This window comes from Falco rusticolus, chromosome 3, assembly GCF_015220075.1.
Source record: "Falco rusticolus isolate bFalRus1 chromosome 3, bFalRus1.pri, whole genome shotgun sequence".
In the NCBI taxonomy this organism is placed as follows: Eukaryota; Metazoa; Chordata; class Aves; order Falconiformes; family Falconidae; genus Falco; species Falco rusticolus.
Window position 1 is genome coordinate 63,070 of NC_051189.1, and position 13,758 is coordinate 76,827.

The 13,758-nt window shown below is 45.0% G+C and overlaps 1 protein-coding gene and 1 non-coding gene across 2 annotated transcripts in view; both read left to right on the forward strand.

Annotated features, from left to right (window-relative positions):
- Positions 1–1,190: 1,190 nt before the first annotated feature.
- LOC119144781 (heat shock factor protein 5-like) overlaps positions 1,191–13,758 on the forward strand; it is a 38,307-nt gene continuing 25,739 nt past the window's right edge. The window contains exons 1-2 of the mRNA XM_037380556.1: positions 1,191–1,201; positions 12,665–13,039. The gene's annotated coding sequence lies outside the window, so the exon portion shown is untranslated. The remainder of the gene's footprint in view (positions 1,202–12,664; positions 13,040–13,758) is intronic.
- On the forward strand, positions 9,431–9,538 carry TRNAL-CAA. The gene is made up of 2 exons: positions 9,431–9,468; positions 9,493–9,538. It is a non-coding gene; the product is annotated as a tRNA-Leu (tRNA).

Here is a 13,758-nt window from a genome sequence, read left to right on the forward strand (position 1 = left end):
GGAGAGTGTGAATGGTGTGATTGAGATGCGCATTTTGATTTTCCGTGTATAGCTTAATTATTTTGACTAAGTGTGAGTGCAAGAGTGCTTGAGACAGGCGTTTGAGTGCAAAACGAGTAAAAAGCTCTATCCGCGTTTCCAACCTTGGGTGGCTAAGGCGGCCGGAGAAAAACAAAGTAATTAAAATTGCAAAATGGGAAATGGAAGGAGTAAGCCCTGTGAAAAATCGCCTTTGGGTTGTATATTAAAACATTGGAGTGATATTGTAGGACAGGGTGGTACCGAAAATAGAAGGAAATTGGTTAAATATTGTAATCAGTGGTGGCCTTTGTATAAATTGGAGAGCGATGCGAAATGGCCTCAGGAGGGAGGAACGTTAGATTATAACACTCTCCTGCAATTAATGTTGTGTCTGAGAAGAGAAGGAAAATGGGACGAAGTATCGTATGCAGACATGTTCTTCGTCCTCCAGGACAAACCTGAGTGGCAAAAGGACTGCGGCTTAGTACCCCCTCGGGATCCTATGGTACTAGCACTAGAAAAGAGTGCGGGATTAACATCACCTGATCTTTGATTGTGGCTCTAGAAAAGGATAGGAAAAAACTGAGACCTAAACTAGAAAGATGTTCTTGTTGAAATTTTTGTGTTAAAAAGCTCAGGTTGCGGTTCCTTCTGTGGAACAACCAGAATGAAACACGTTGTAAGATATAAAAACTTGTACTAATGTATGTAAAACCCGAGGCGTGTGAGCAACCAGAATGAAACACGTTGTAAGATATAAAAACTTGTACTGATGTATGTAAAACCTGAGGCATGCGTGTGTGTGTGAAGAATCAAAGACCCTGTGAAAGTGTTGAAGTATTGGGGTGAGTTTGTACAAACCCCTGTACCCCCTCGAAGGTGCGACTGAATCATGCTGGAATGCATGGCAGGATGTTTTCTGTTTGCCTGCAACGGCATGATACGTAATAACAACAGACTTAAAGCAACAAGTAGCAGATTTGCATTCAGGGTAAGAAAGAGTTAAAACAGAAGTGCTGCTGCAGAGGCAGGCTTGTGTAACCTGCAGAGCAGGAACAGCATCTCCTGCCCCGAACCCTTCTGCTGGTAAGGAGGAGGGGATTGCTATTGCTGACAATTGAGCAGAAGGACCTGACAATGTCACCCCAATTGCTGCAGCATTTGCAGTACAACAGGACTGGTAACAGCCCTTCTAGGGCAGGGAATGGGTATGAGGTGGAATTTTAGTGAATACAAAACCAACTTACTTGTTAAACTTCAGTAAAAAATAAATAAATAAATAAATTTGTTACAGTTGTGGGAGCTGCTGGCCACCAGGAAAACATCCTGAAACCTTTAAAGTACAAACTAAAAAAACAAATAAGAAGGCCAAATTCACTAAAATCTTTGTTGGGATGAGATTTATTAGAACATCTAGACGTTTAAAGAAGGGGAAATGAAATTAAAAGTTAAATATGATCAAGTAATTGAAATATTGAGCTTATCTTTAATTCAACAGAAAAGAGGAAAAGAGGACCTCCCTGAAATAAAAGAAATTTTTAACCAGGTGTATCTGAAAATAAATTCCAGGAAAGGTGAAAAATGCTTTACCTGTTACAGTAAAATGATAAGGGGGAGGCTTGCCCAGTTCAGATAAAAACAATATCCCTTGGTCAGCAAGGCTGTGGGGATATTGGCAGAAAAACTGAAATAAAATACACTCTGTAGTAGTTCTACTAATGTAAATCTGTGTGTTTTGCCATGACAGTGACTTGTTATGGGATGTGCAGATGAAACTGCATTGACAATGAAGTACAAGGAATAAGGTTGGTCAGGTGCCTCCTACCATAGTCAAGGGCAAGACTGGGTTGGCCTCTGTGTTTGCCACCAAGAAGAATCTTGAGCTCCGCTGTTGGCTGCAACCCAGCAGGCGTTGAGCGGTGGGAACAAATGCCATGCCAGACCTTGATGTGAGGCATGGCCCACTCTGAGGCACTGATTTGGAAATTGGAAACCGCCTGGCCGACCATGAGGCCAGACGAGTAACAGAGGAGGTAGGAAAGGAGGAATTATCCTTAATACCAGATGATAAAATCCAAACTGTAAGTACAGATCAAGAGCCAAACTATTCTAAAGAAAACTTAAAGGTAATTCAGGACATGAATTATAAAATAAAATTAAGTAAGTGGATTTATTTAAGGGATGGTTGTATAGTGGTACCATCCAATTTAATGTGGACCACAGCCCTATTATTAATAAGACGCATTGGGGAGCTGATACTTTATATAAAAGTCTAAATCAGAAATTGAAAGGGCGAAACTTGTATACTGTAATAAAACAGGTGACTCAGCAATGTGAAATGTGTTTACGCAATAATCCCAATACAGCAAATAAAATAAAACTAGGGAACATTAGCAGAGGGAATGTTCTAGGGCAACATTGGCAGATCGATTTCTCAGAACTTCCTAGAAAAGGGGGGTATCGATATTGGTACTAATGGATACCTTTTCAGGTTGGCCAGAAGCCTTCCCATGCAGAACTGCTTAAGCCCGGGAAGTGACCAAAATACTACTCCAAGAGATAATACCTAGGTTTGGAGTCCGAGTGGTAATGTCCTCGGATAGAGGACCACATTTTGTGTCCAGAATAGTGCAACAGATCAGCCACCATCTAGGAATAGATTGGCAATTACATACCCCATACCAACCACAATCGAGTGGCCAGGTGGAAAAGATGAATCATCTAATCAAACAACAGATTGTCAAGTTAGGTCAAGAAACAAATCTAACTTGGCCCCAATCTTTGCCATTAGCTCTTACATGAATTCGAACTAGACCAAGAGCAAAAGAGGGGCTTAGCCCATTTGAAATTTTATATGGACGACCCTATGGGGTACAGGAGGGGATGTCTTCACAAATTGGTGAAGAAACAATGACTTCCTATATGGTGGCACTAAACAAACAATAAGAATTGAGAAGCATGTGATGGGAACACGCAGTAGGGGTCTGGATGGACCTGTTCACGATATACAACCAGGAGACTATGTATACGTTAAGTGTTTTGCAGATAAAACCCTGGAACCACAGTGGACCGGACCTTTTCAAGTCCTACTCACCACCTACACTGCAATCAAGGTTGAGGGACAGAATTCTTGGATTCACCATACCCGGATTAAGAAAGCCCCTGCAACTTCTTGGAAAGTAACCCCAGATAAAAAAGAACTGAAACTCAAATTTACTCGGACAAATGGGAACAATGTGGGTGGCAAATTTTATGACAATGCTACGGAGGTAGAAAGAAAACTCCAGTCATGGTGGAATATGGTGAACTTTACCTACGACCCCAACACACACACCATCACAGCTTTTGTATTAACCATACATAATGCAGTAATAATTACCATACACCCCATTGTAGCCCTTGGAATTAACCATAATGGGGTGCTCCTATATCCTTTTGAACATAGAACATGGGCCAGAAAGATAGGCGACAAGTGGCAAACAGTAGATTTAGAATCTTGTATTATGCGAGAACAGCAGGGCTTCCTCTGTGAAAGCAATACTATAATGGCTCAGGATACTTGTTTAGATACAGATCAGAAAATATGTCATTTTGAGGCCCGACCAAATGCAAACTTGAAAACAGTAATTATATATGCAAGGAAGGGATGTGCGTGTTTGAGAACTAAGTGTAACACAATAACCATAGATGGGGAGGTAAAAGAGACTGCACAGTATTCAAATTATTGTATCTGTAATTTTACTACTATCACAGGATGCGATTTTAGTTACTCAGCCCCAGTAGTGTCTCATCAATTCTTAAAATCCAATTTTACCCTATCACAGATAATAATTCCTACCCCCATAGGACTAAATATAAGCAGTATAAAAGAACTATTAAAACATGCAGATTTACAACGTATACTGGAAGAAACCAAAGAAAAGGGACATGAAACTCTTCTTATGATCCATCATGATGTAGAGGGGATCAAGAAAGTTTTAAAAAAAGGTAGAACAGGATGGAAACCATAATTGGTGGGATACTCTCTTTGGCTGGTCACCCTCTGCAACAGGAATTCTTAACACTCTGGTACACCCCATTGTGATCTTATTGATCAGTTTAGGAATTTCCTTAATACTAACCATTATGTTATATTTGTGGGTTTGGAGAATGTTTAAAAGAGTAACACTTATGTATGATGCTTTATATCATTTGGGAAGGCTGCTTAAGTAAAAGAATTTACTTAATTTAATAGAAAAGGGGGGATTGATATGGAGAAATAATGTGAAATGGGGATAATGGACATGGATTGTGATTGTATGTGTCTGCTTAAGGAATGTGGGTATGGTGACTAGTCATGGGTGCGGTGACAACCACAGTTTTGAGGAGACACCTGCCCCTCTTCCTCTAACAAAGGGGAGACGCCTGCCCTTCTTCCTCTAACAAAGGGGCTATTTAAAAGAGAATAAGAAAAGATGAGAGACATTCAAATGCTATCTAGAGGGAGGGAGTGCTAAGTCTCCTTGCTGGAAAAGATTGGGTGGTCACAATCACCTGAAGAAGATCGGATGGTCACAAGAACATGAATCACCTACAAACCTGCAAGACCACCACATTCCAGGCAAAGGACTGATAAGCTAATTAACATACGAAGCGGGGTTTAGGTAACAAATATGTATAGGCGTTAATTGAATATTCATTTGTTCATTGTATAAATGTGAGATGGTTCGTCACTTCGGGTATGCACGCTTGTGGAGGAGCGATCCCCCGTGCATCTGCGCGCAATAAACATACCTACTTTATAACTTTTGAGTTATAGAGTCTAATTCCGCACGTCAGTAGTATGGAATGAGTTTTGAGTAGCTGGCTGGAGAAAGCAGCCATGAGCAAAGGTCTGACTGATTGAAGAAAATCCCTGTGAACATCATCCAACATGTCTGAATAAAAGGGTTTCCCCATAAAAATCTACATTCATTAAGCCATCTCACAGAACACCTGTGCCTAAGCAAACACGACAGCCATAGCAATGTGAATTCTGTTCCCTCCTCATTTTAATGCGGTGTTGCAGTGAATGAAGAGATGGGATGCTGCTTGATGCAAGCAAATGTCAGTTTGTTGCACACAATCACGAGTTTATATATGTTTTCAGAAGCTGCACGCTTTAAACAGATTGGTTCTTTAAGCTAAGCATTGCATACTAGGCCATCCCTGATTGGTGGTGAACTACAAACAAAGGACACTTTAAGTGTTTACATCATCTATTAACAGCAAGGTGTTACCTCTCCTTGGCCCATCCATGCCTCATTCCCTCATCTTCTCTCGGCCTGACTCACCCTGTTGGTTGTTATCTGTTCACACTCCTTGTCCTCCCAGGGTTTGTGGCCTACAGGCTTGAGCACGCTCCTCTCAGCTGACTGATCGGTGCTTATGGCCCTGATTTCCAGCCCCTCCGGCACGGTGTTAATAGCAGAGCCTGCTAGAGATCGTATAAGTGCTAATATTGCTAAGCAAAACCACAAAAGAAACAAAAATAAAGTCAAATAATGTGAACCTTGTCACTGTGCAGTGCCAGCTGCAGGAATGTGAACTGCACTTTGAGGCAGAAAAATCTTGTATCTCCGGTGCTCCAGAAATGACACCACGTGCTTGCCAGCTTCTCTGACCAGCACCTTCCCAATGTCTCCCGTGGTGCCTGAGGACACATCATGTCACAGCTGATGTGACCCATACAACCCTGCGACTGGCTCTCTGCAGCCCTGCTCCCTCCTGCTTGCGCTCCTGGTGTCTGCAGGAGATTGGCACCTGCCAGCAAAGCAGCAGCAGAGGAAAGTCAGAGGGAACGGCGTATATTAAAACCAATTAATTCTATGGTGGAAAGATTCTAGACAGCACCTTTAATACTAGAAGAAAATTTAAGCTTAAACTGAGCTCTGAAATCCACAATTAAGGTACCTAAAAAACATTTGAGTTTCATAATATTTCATAATATTATGAGGAGTATGACACTGGCACACACTGGGCCTGAACTGAATATATTAAGATTTCTTTAGTAGAAATACAGTACTTGTTTTTTTGTCTGTTTTAGAAATGTTATTATAGAATCATGAAATGGTTTGGGTGGTAAGGGACCTTTAAAGATCATCTAGTCCAACCCTCCTGAAACTCAGTAGTGAATAATGAATGCCGTACCACTTATCTAAAGGATGACACACCTATGTTTAGTTGAAAGTCGGGAAATGTCCAAGGACCCTTATTGCCACACGACGGATGCACAGACTGCTAAAGCCTTGGGTTGATTACCTTTAGAAGGGACATTTTGTCTTAGATTCCTGTTGTACATGCAAAGTCGCGAAGACGGAGACTTTAAACATGGCCGCTAAGGAATAGAGTCTGCGTAGAGACAACTTCTCAAGGACATTGCGCAGGCACAAGATATGTAAATGGATTCTCAGAATTGTAATGAATATATAAACAATTTCTTGGAAAACTAATGAATAGGTCCGAGTAGCTTGTATAAAGGGGGGACTGAAAAGTCCCCTCGGTGTGCATGACTTTGGTGGAGCGATCCCCCATGCACCCAGCGCTGCCGAATAAAGATAACCTCCGCCCGCCTGCATATTGCTGACTGATTCTTCAAATCACCAGTTTAAAGTTGCTCTGCAGCTTTAACTAACAGGCCTGGGTTGTCCAACCCAGACAATGGTAACATACGTCCTTGGTCCTTTAAAAATCCCTCTACACAGGAGGGGATATTTTGAGTATTGCAACGGTGGGGAAGCATGTGGGGGTCTCTCTGGGGCAATAGGGCATCCCCCAGGTGGGAAAGTGGGACACCGGGCTGGTTGTCCAATCAGCATCAGGGATGGGAGCAGCGCAAGCAAGAAATTAGGTCTTGCACCTGGAAAAGCGGCCCAAACCTTGTTTTCATCACGTGGCTGGTACAAACAGATTACTCTGCCCCCCTAAAAGCTCCAGGCTCGGGAGTCATGTGCTTGGGGGTGGGCAGGAGGGGGAATTCCCACTTACCAATTTATCCCTCCTTGTTGCTGGAGGAGATGACCATGAAAGCCAAGGAAAACACAACTCTACAAACAAGACAAAGAAATGCAGCAGGGGAATGAGAGAGGAGCCTGGATTTTTGCCTCCAACAACGCCCGTAAGATTTGAAACCACGTGGATGCTTTTCTCTACGGTGGGTGCAGGGGGTTTGGTGGTGGTTTGATCCCTCCTTGGCTGGGAAAACCGGGGAGCAGAGAGGAAACAAAAATCTTAATTTGGTTTTGAAAGAGTGCAAGGGTGGGGAATTATCTCTAAATCCTGCCCTCCCCAACACCCGGGGATTTAACCCCTGCCTCTCCGCTGAAGGAGGGAGCGGAGCTGATTTCTGCAGTCTCCCTGCTCCATCACTCCCCAGCTGGTGGCAGTGGGTGGAAGTTCCCGAGTGTGGCCATGGGACCAAGCCTTGGTGCTGGGGGACACCAAGCAACCTTGCGTTGGCTCTGGGAGCGTTGCAGCTCGGCTGCATATGGGAGGACACAGGAAGGGGTTGGATCAGGTGAGTGCTGAAGGCGAAGGGGAGAAGGGGTTGCTCCAGGAATCCTGGATGCGCTCCGAGCAGGGGCTGGGGCAGAGCATGCTGGTGTGGGGCAGGCAGAGCCCCGCTGCATTGCCAGGTCCATCGAGGCACGCAACAGCCCCCTGCCCCGGGGCTCTGTCCGCACCAAATACTGAGCCAGAGACTCCAGGCGATGGGCACAGGGAGGGAGGGAGAGACCGACACGGGGTGCCCTGCCTCCCAGTGCAGCACCAGTCCCTTTACTGGGACCAGCGCAAGGAGCAGAGAGAGGGAGCACCAGTCCCTGCCCTTGCCCTATCCCCATGCATGGGGTTGTGCCACGAGGGGGCATGGGGAGACCAGAGCTGCTCCCAGTTCCTGGCTCTTCCCTGGAGCAGATCTGTCCCAGGAAGGTGGAAAAGGTCTGACAAGGCTGAGCTCTGTCGGGCAAGAGCTAGCTGACCCCTTTTCCTGAGGGGGAAACCCTGCAGAAATGAAGGAGGCTGCTTTTTCCCTTGCACAGATGCCCATGCAAAGGGAACTGCCCAGGATTGCCCAGGATTTATCCCAGCTTTTCCCCCCAGGGAAACAGCTCAGCACCTTCTTCTTCCCACATAGACTCCAGCAGAGCATCCCCATTGCTGCTGAGAGGGATGGAAAAGCATGGCCACGGCAGAGCAGCCACAGGTGATGGAGAGTCTCTCCTTTGGTGTGGGCAAATGCTTTCTGGCTGACCTAAAACATCAGTACCAGGTACCTTTTGCCCAGTGGGGTTGTACAAGCTTCTCTGTGACTGTAGCTGTGAGTTACCACCTTCCTGCAACTCCTTTTGGATCAAGAAGTCCCCATATACCAGCAGTGGATGGTCAGGATGCAGGAGAGGTGGTGAGGACCAGAGGATGGCACCCACGGTGGGCATGCTACAAGGCAAAGCCTTAGGTGCAGGACGCCCATCTCAGAAACACAAGGAAGGTGGAAAGTCACAGCAGGGCGTGGGGTTGTGTGTCTCCAAGAGACAGGAAAAGGCACAGAGGTCAGGGTGGAGAGGTTGAGCCCAGCCTGATTGAGCTCCTTCAGCTCCATCATCCCTGTCAGGCATTTCTGAGCATCTAACAACCCTCAGTATTTTGCAGTGTCTTTGTTTTCCCTCCCCATAAGCTTAGCCAGCTGCTCTCTGAACCTTTACCATCTATGATGTCCTCTGTGTGTGTGTGCGTGTGTGTGTGCATGCCCATGGGGAGCCCAGGCACACAAGGAGAGATACCCATGGTGAGAGGACAGGCCCGTGCTACCCAGTTCTACAAGATCTGCTGGGGATGAAGGATGCAAAACACAGTCCATTTTCACCTTTCCTAACCTGATCCACAACAGCCTGCAACTCCAAGGTACCAATGAGGAGTCCCAAAGTGACCGGGAGACATCCAAGAGGCAAATAATAAGGAAAAAGTGGTTAATTTGGTTAGGGAATACAAATAGAAAGTAAAACTGTGTTGGTGTTAAATTAAATTAACTTGGGGATTTTACTAGCACCACGAGCATGTAAACATGCATCTTATTTTTTCATCTTTATCCTAATTTTTCATTTTAGAGGCGCTGACCAAATTGCAGCCAGGATGGCAGCATGTTGCAGTGTAAATTGGGCTGGTCTGGCTCTTCCCCAAAAATAAATCCTTGCGTTATCCTGAGTGGGCAACAGAGGGTGTGCAGCCAGGGATGGAGCGATGGAGTCAGAGGAGCAGCAAACAGCCAGAAGAGGGTTTTACTGCTGCAAAAAATAAAGTGGCAAATTTGGGGGGCATTATAAAGGAGGCAGGAAAGGTCAAGTGGAAGGGTTAATTCTTGAGGATGAGAAGGGTGAAGAAAACTTCCAACAGTGTCAGGATGGCCGAGTGGTCCAAGGCGCCAGACTCAAGGCTCTGCTGCCTCTGCCTGGGGGTTTCTGGTCTCCGAATGGAGGCGTGGGTTCAAATCTCACTTCTGACCCACCTTTTCTCCTGAAAGCTGACTTTGTAAATAATTTTAAAAAATAATCCTTCCATTATGCCTGCACCTGAGTTTGGCAAAACACCAATTCTCCATTTCCTCCCCGCCACCCGCACCCCCCCCAAACCCATGGTGTGGTACCAATCTCTACTGTTCACCCATCGCCAACTGCACCCACACGTGGAAGAAAACCACATGGAGGGACAGGTGGTGGCAGCGGGGTGCGCGCGGCCCCACAGGTGGTGGTCGGCACCAACACCCACCTGCTGCTCCCCTGGTGGTCTAGTGGTTAGGATTCACCACTCCTGCTGCCGTGGCCCAGATTCAATTCCCGAGCCAGGCTGATCTTGCTTCTTTTTAAGAATCACTGCTTTAATTGTCATGGATAACAAGTTGATGAGGGATGGGCTTAGTGGAACTCAGTTATCACTATCCTGGGGTACCTTAGACCGGTCGGGCTTCTTCCCCAGCTTGCAGCAATTCCCATCACCTGCTGGTAATTAAAGTATGCATATTCAAGAATATATAACCGCCTACTTGCAGCATGGAGGCGGTGAAAGCCTGTATTTCTCTAAGGTAAACAAACACTGACAGATTCTCAGTAACAAAACACTGAGCCACAGCCCAGACCCTCACCATCCTTTCCTTCAAGAGAACCCACCACCACCACCAAAGGCTTCTGCATTTGGACTTTATTGCAATGCTACACTGACTCTTTCATCTGGCAGACTCCCCACTCCACCTGGCGCATTGCTCTGAACTTCCCAAACTGGTGGTTGCACAGATCTTGTCAGCAATTGGGGAGCCTTGGGGGCTTCATTCCTCTCCCTGGAGCTTTAGAACTTGTTTGTCACCCAGCCAGACCTCAAGGGAGGGATGATGTTGTCTCTAGCGCCTGTTTCTAGGTCCCAGCACATCACCTTCGCCTGCATGCACTGCGAGGCAGCTTTCGCTTGCTTGAGGCTGTTGGCAAGGATGTCCTTTGGCCGCTTGGTCTTGGTCAGCCCCTGTCCATAGGCCATGACAACAAGCCCTTCCTGGTGGAAGAGAAGCCACGTGGCCTTGGCGTTGGTGCGGAGGGCACGTTTCAGAGTCCTTTTCCTCTGCTTCTTTGTAGGCCGACGCTTCACCTGGCTTCCCTGACTTGGACAGGGATCTCTTGTGTCCAAAAAAATCTTGTACCCGGGTGATGCACCCCATGAGTGTAGAGCTGTAAGGTGCAGTGTAGGAGAAGTGGCAGGACTCTGCGACCAGGGGAAGGGGAGAAGCTGTTGACGGTACTGCTCTCTGCTGCACTGGCTGGCATTTAGAGCAGAGTATCATGATACTCTTGGTTACTGTTTCGGGGTAGGAACTGTCATCTAATTCAAGTGGTGTTTTCTGTGATGTGTGTGGAACTGCACGTGCAATACCAAGAAAACAAAATGAAGCATTTGAGAAGGGATGGAACTTATTTCAGTAGGGAGGCTAGGAAGCATTTAAATTAATGACTTGATGTTAACGTTGTTAAGGCTAAGATGAGTCATTGCAGACTTCAATGAAATGTGGTTTGTCTGATGTAATGCAGACCACTGGTAAAGGAAATTATGAGAAAGAGATGACTTTTTCATTTTTTGTCCTGTTTTTATGGCTGCAGTTTCAGAGTTTTTGCTCTAGGAGTCTCATTTTCTAGAAAGACAGAACAAGGAAAACATTGGGGTTTCTATGCAGTCAGGTTCTGACAGGCTGACAATGTACTGTGCGCTCTGTACTGACTATTCAGCGGCACGTCTTTGCTGTAAATGTGAGGTAATTTGATAGATAAGAGATACTTGTGTTTGCAAAGCGTCAGTCTGTTCCCAGTGTCTTGCAGCATGTAACGCTGTGTTAAACATTCAGGAGCAATTCCTGGACAGCAACTGGAGGTTGGTAACTTGGCATCCTGTGGTGTCTTGTTTACGTGTTAGAACTAGATAATCTTCATGTCCCTATCCAAAGGTAAAATATAAACAAAAGAATTTTCATACCCCTGTACCTTCTCTGTTTATAAATGGTGAAAGTACTGAACAGGAAATAAACGGTCCTATACGTTAAGTCTTAGCAAATCTTTAGGGTCAGCTGGTATTTATTTAGTGATTCTTAATGGTTAAATGTGAACTTGCAGAATAATGACTGTATGTTATTGATTTCCTGAATTAGCTTTCATCAGAGGAGTGCAAGAGGTAAATGTGAGGCTATTTTTAAAAAAAGTCCTTTTGAGTGAGAATTGGAAACTACAGGTCTGAGAAAGCCTGGCTTCTAGATCAACCCTATTGATGTGAACCATCCTGAAACTCGTAATTCTCATGGCTAAATGCAATCCTGCAGGGGAGTCACAAGTGCTGTAGTTCTTACAGAAATCAATGAGCTCAGGCGTTCGGGGTGTTACTGTCAGTGTTTCAACAAAGTCACCAAGACAGAAGTTGAGCTGTCATGGTATAAAAACAAATACCATTTCATGAAACAGTAACTGTCTGAGAGAGGAAACTATAAAATAATAGAGAAGAATAAAAGGACTATCTAGGAAATAACAAAATGGCAAAGTCTGGGATATTTTAGTCTGCACTGAACTAGTTGAGCTGACTGAGAAAAAATTGGCTTTGAAATTTTTTTCTTGACCAAATAAATGACTTGTCATAAAGTACTTGCAAAGTCCTTTGGAGGATTTTGACATTGCCCTTCCCTTAGCTGTTTGTGAGCTCTCAGTAGAGGAGTTTGGTCAAATCTTGCTTTATGATGTCCCTTTTTTAAAATGTATTGTCTGATTTAACACACAGTACTTTCAAAATTGCTTTTGTTTGGTTTAGTGAGTTACTACACATTTTGATTTATAGCACATTTCTAAATATGGGTAACTCATTACTACCAGTTTAAGGAGATTGAATGCTACGCAGACACCTCTGTGTTGGCGCTTCGCTCGTGTGCCACACAGCAGTTACTGCATGCTCGGGTCTAAGAGTACAGTCTCCTTTCTGGATTAAGTACGCTGGAGCAAAGGCAGTCTTTCCAAATCATGTTGTAGAGCCTTGGCTCCTCATATTGCCTTTCTTTGCCTGTGAAAACTCCTTTCCTTAACACTTGTTTCGCTTTATTTTGTACCCACTGCAGGACTGCTGACTGGAGGACAGTTTCATCAACTTTACGGTCAAGGTGTTTTCTCTCCTTACTCCTACACGGCAACCTCGTGCCGAGCCCCCAGCACTTCACCAGCACAAAGATTAGATCCGACTCCAGTCCCTTCCACTTGGATCCAGCAGGAACCACTTGGGTTGCTGCCAGGGCAAGGGGCTTCCCCAGCTTTTCCAGATAAAGGGGCTGCCTTTCCTGTACTCCAGACACTTCCAACAGGAGCCACGTACACCCTCCAGCCTGTGGCTTCTCTTCCGCCACTTCAGCAAGGGACTCAAAGCGTTGCTGCATCCATTGCAAATTGCAGCAGCTCTGCATCTTCAGTGCCGTACTCACAAGCCTGCTATCCAACAGGTATGAAAAAAAATTTCTGCATTTGCTTTTCAAAAATAGATTTTAAAGTGAGACTTTCAAATATTTTTCTACAATACTCTGCCATGTGTATATCTCAAGTGAGAATTAGAAAGTGTCAAGTCTAAAAGGAAGATGGACCTAAAGCAAAAGGAGTTTCTGTTTGGTATTCGTGTCCTTCCTCCAGATTTTGTGTGTCCCCTGGTGATTTTCTGGATAGCCTTTCTGTTGAGGTGAAAGGGCGAGGAGAAGAATATTTGTCCAAAACTAGTCGGTGTGAGGCTAACTTTCATTTTTGTTTTTTTAATTAAGCAAAACTTGGACAATGATATTAAAGCACTGAGACCTTGTTAAGAAGTAGTATCCTAGGCCTTGGTCTCATGTTTTTCCAGGTTAAGGTTTTAAACTCAAAGATCAGTCAAAAGTATTGTGCAGAACAGGGGTCCTCAAACTTTATAAACAGGGGGCCGGCACGCAGATTAGATGGCAGGAAGTCATCTGCGGCTGCTTGGTTTCCCCCCCCAACCCCCGGCACGGCTGGGGGTGGTGTGGGGGTTCTGTAAATACGGGGAGCGGGATTGAGGACCCTGGGGGGCCATATCCGGCCCGTGGGCCGTAGTTTGAGGACTCCTGGTGTAGAATATTTCATTCTGCTCATACTATTTTTGTATCTAAATTTTTTTTCTTGCTTAGCTTCTTTATGTTGTATTTTCTATGCACTG